This window comes from Quercus robur, chromosome 7 (genome assembly GCF_932294415.1).
Source record: "Quercus robur chromosome 7, dhQueRobu3.1, whole genome shotgun sequence".
NCBI classification, from domain to species: Eukaryota; Viridiplantae; Streptophyta; class Magnoliopsida; order Fagales; family Fagaceae; genus Quercus; species Quercus robur.
In genome coordinates this window covers 22,234,585-22,239,230 of record NC_065540.1, presented here as the reverse complement: position 1 = coordinate 22,239,230, position 4,646 = coordinate 22,234,585, and the positions used below count along the sequence as shown (strand labels likewise).

The window sequence follows — 4,646 nt, the reverse complement described above, 5'->3', positions numbered from 1 at the left end:
TTCAATGAAAAAAACACCCCTAAATTTTTTTCCCCCCAATTACCACCAATTATCTTATTTAAAATTGCTGATTTGGTAAGTGGATGGCCCAGATGAGAATCAGTAAAAATTTGTTATCTCAACCGTTTATAAAAATGTTGTAAAAAAGTTTGTGACTATAATATTACTCTTAAAATAATCAATGATATTGTTAGAAGGGGCAAAGTTTAATTTCATTAAATGAAATTGTTAAAAATAGTACCTATATATATATATATATATATACTAGTATTTTTTATTAAAAAAAATTGGGAGGCAATCCAAGAATACCTCCGTTTCTAAGAGAAACAACAAAATTCGCAGCTATTTGAAGTGAAAAGTTGTTAATGACAACTGATATAAGAATTAGTAATAACCTGCCAAATTATTTGGCTTGAGTATTTGTTATGACAAATCTTTAGCATTGCCTAAAAAAAATAATAATAAAAAAAATAAAATAACCAACCAACCAACAATAAGGCAGTGGATATTTGATGAAATCTCACTTTGCCCACAGATTTCCCACCTCAAATTTTTGTGGGTAAATTACTTAGAAAAAGAAAAACGAAAAACTGAATTCCTTGTAGGGTGGGTATTTGACGTAGAATACAGGTTGTGAGAGATAGGACTTAATAAGATATTATGGATAAAAATTGTACAATAAAAGTTGGAAAATCTCTATCTATCACTTATTAATCAGTTAAATGTCATACATCAAACTGACCAAAAATTGAGCGAAGTCACAGAGTTTAAACCCACGCAGTCATGCCATTTGCCAAATATCAACAGCGGGGTAGTTACTAGCTGAATTTCAAAGGCTGTGGATAAGACCCTATATAAAAAGATCAAAGAGTTTGGGTTGTCTTCTCTCTATTATTGGTTTTTTTTTTCTTCCTTCCTTTAATAGTTTTATTATTTTCAAGTCCAAAAATAACCAATGAGGAACTAATTTTCTTTTTCATCTAGATGTTATCATAGCTTTCATCTCAATATATTCAACGATTAAATGCCATGTGTGCCATTGAATATTGATGTTTTACATTGGTCCTATTTAAGAGAAATGGTCATGGTTTTCTTGTACAGCCCTTCTTTCCTCGTTTTTGTTTTTTTTTTTTACATTATATTGCACCAACCGCTAACAACTTCTTTCTCCAACTTGGCCTAGAATGTTTTCTTTAGACCCTTTATTTCTTTTGTCTATTTCTGTGTTCTTGTCCATGGATGATCCAAATGGTCATCATATTTGATCCAAAATAAAGTTTGATATTTTGAGAGACAAACACAGAGAGGGAGAGAGAAATGTCGAATTCTATGGGAGTTGGATTCATGGCAGTCTTTGCGGTCTCAGGAAGTGTAGTTCTTCTTGTTCATCAACTCCATAAGCGCCTGCTTTCGGATTTCATGAAAAAGGTTGAATCTGAATATGGTACCATCTTGTACTCCCATGGTAAAAACAAGATAAAGGGTATGTTTTTCTTTCACTTTTACCACTTCTTTTTAATGCTAATTATGTAATTTAATTTGTAGTTTTGTTAATCCAAAAATAAAATAAAATTTCCATTCTGTAAAACAAAATAACTATATAGAATTTGATTTACTTATAAGTTTGGATTTGTTCTTCTCAAAAAAAAAAAAAAAAAAAAGATTTGATTTGATTTTTGGGTAGGATCTGAGAAATGTCAATCAAAGAAGAAGGTCCGATTTGCAGATGATGTTGAAGAACCATCATCGAATAATGAGGAATATCGCAAAAGGAAGTTGCTAAAGTATAAGCAGGTTTTGGCAATGAAGTATGTACAAGGCTCTGGCAATGGCAAATAAATAAATAAAAGGCTCTAGTAGTGGTGACAACTTAGAGCATACCATTCCAGCCAACAGGAAAGCTCTATGAAAAGGGATAGTTGAAAATAAAAAGACCCCCTATTTGTAAAATACTAAAATGTAGTTTTTTTTGTTTTTGTTTTTGTTTTTGTAGGGGTAGAGTTTATATTTTATCTAGTGGTTTTTAATCTTCTTTATATGATAGATAGGTGTACAGAGGTGTTGTAAGTATCAGAAATTCCAATAAAGGGCTCTATTATCATCTTCTTCTTCTTCTTCTTCTTCTTCTATATATCTTCTTCTTTTTCTATATCTTCTATATATTAAGAGGATTCAGAAAGTTAGTTATTTGATGACTAAATTCTCTAAATAACCCCTAATCTTTACAAAACATTACTTTAGTGAGATAAATAACTTAAGATATATAAGTAATTTAAATTTAATAATTTAATGAATAAAAAAATAAAAAACTGCTTAAATTTTTCCTACCCACGTTCTCCTATTGCCCTTAAGAATAGGCCACACAAATCACAACTATCTCTAATGCGGGAAAAATCCAAATTTTATACCCACTTAAAATTCAAAACACTCTATTATCTTTATTGGTGAAAAATGAAACGCCCAATATGTCCCAATTTATCTGCCGACCCACGTTCCATGAGTTCATTAAAAAAAAAAAAAAAAACTCACTTAAAATTGAAAACACATATTTATCCATATTGCCAAAAAAATAAAACAATCAATCTGCCAACAGCCAACCAACCCACGTGCAAAACAAAATCTTCCCATTAACATAGCCAAATACATTTGGATGATCTCTTACTTTATCTCTATATATTTTTAGTCTCTACTAGCACATGCTTAGAGACTTTTCTATTTTTTTTTTAAGGTTAATAATTTGCATTCATCATAATTCGGGATTACTGAATTATTTAATCACAAAATATTTAGGAATGTGATGAGATATATGCGTTTATGAGTGAAATAAATTTTTTGTATATAAATCTCATCACGCCCTTAGGTATTTTATGATTAAAGAATGCAGCAACTTCGAATTATGATAAATGTAAATTATTAACCTTTAAAAAAAAAAAAAAAAAGTCTCTAGGCACATGCATGAGTGCGTGCTTAGAGGCTAGTTATTATTATTATTATTATTTGTGGGAATGTAAACATGGGGTGACTTGTAGGCGATTGAAAATTTGTAGGAATTGGTGGGTTCTAGTTAGTTCAATTGGTAAAGTCTCTGATGGTTATATAAGAGATTTAGGATTTAATCCCTACCTACACCAAAAACTGATTGGTGTCTTGGTCTGATGATAAAGAGCTATTATCAGGAGCGGACGCTAAAGGTTGAAACTCTCTCAAAAAAAAAAAAATTGTAGGAATTGGTAGATCATATGTTACTTCAGTTGACCAAACTTTGAGAATGATATATGATCCCAGAAAAATGAATTGGCATACTGCGGAATAACTTGTTCTCCAAGTAATAGTCCTCTGTTTTGGGAGACTAAGTACCAAAAGGGTTTTTATTTATTTATTTAATCTTAATGAACCTTTATATGTAACATATGGTTCATTCAATAAGCTTCTCCATATATATTCACTCGTCTTGAAAAGTCTATCTTCATTTTTAGACCTTAGTTATATGGAAAATGTTTAGCTCTAAACATGTTTGGAGTCTAAGCTCCAACCACCAATTGAAAAATGATATGTGTCTCGTCATGTGCAATACACATGATTCATTGGGTTGATTGAATTAAATGAGTCATATACATTACACATAACAACCACTAATATTATCTTCCTATTGGTGGTTGAAGCCAAACTTTATTCTTTTATATTTCTCTTTCTTATTTCCATCCAAAAAATTCTTCAAAAGTTTCCATTCAAGCAAATTGGAGCTTTTATTTTTCGAAGATTTAATCATTTTAAATTTGACAAAGTTAAGCTCTAAACATGTTTGGAGCCTAGGCTCCAACCACCAATCGGAAAATGATATGTTTCTCGTCATGTGCAATACACACGACTCATTGGGTTGATTAGATTAAATGAGTCATATGCATTGCATATAACAACCGCTAATGTTATCTTCCTATTGGTGGTTGGAGCCAAACTTTATTCTTTTATATTTCTCTTTCTTATTTCCACCCAAAAAATTCTTCAAAAGTTTCCATTCAAGTATTGGAGCTTTTATTTTTTGGAGATTTAATCATTTTAAATTGGACAAAGTCTAGCTACAAAATTAGTTGTAGTCTAAGACTATATAACCTTACTCAATATCTTTTTATTATAGGTGAATTTTGACAAATCCACCATTGGATTACATTTTCTTCCTATATCCTTTATGCTTGCAAAATTTCTAAAAAATTAAAAATTAATAGCTATGTCATCAATAAATTATTTAAATTGCAAGTTTTTGTAGTTTAAAATTATGCATAAAATATAAGCTTATAGATCATATAGAAAATAATATCCGATTGACACAAAATTTGACATATGTATTAAGAGCATAAAGAACTTGCAATTCAACTGTTAGATTTTCAAAATATATAGTAATGTTTATCTATTCAGTAAGGTTATAAGCTTAGACTACAACTAATTTTGTAGTTAAATTTTGTCCTTTTAAATTTCGTAAGTCATGGATAGGACTTGAGATTGTTGGAAGCAGAAACACCAACAAGTATAGTAGATAACTACAACGGCGTATTGCATGCTAATCCCCAACTTCAAAGGAAATCCATAGCATTGTTTTCTGGCTAAAGTTTGTGACCTGGATTGTAGTTGTCATTGCACATTTTTTGCAG

The 4,646-nt window shown here is 30.3% G+C and overlaps 1 long non-coding RNA gene across 1 annotated transcript; it reads left to right on the top strand.

The window, feature by feature from the left end:
- Positions 1-844: 844 nt before the first annotated feature.
- On the top strand, positions 845-2,111 carry LOC126692767 (uncharacterized). Its single transcript, XR_007645076.1, has 2 exons — positions 845-1,483; positions 1,685-2,111. It is a non-coding gene; the product is annotated as an uncharacterized LOC126692767 (long non-coding RNA).
- The last annotated feature ends 2,535 nt before the right edge of the window (positions 2,112-4,646 follow it).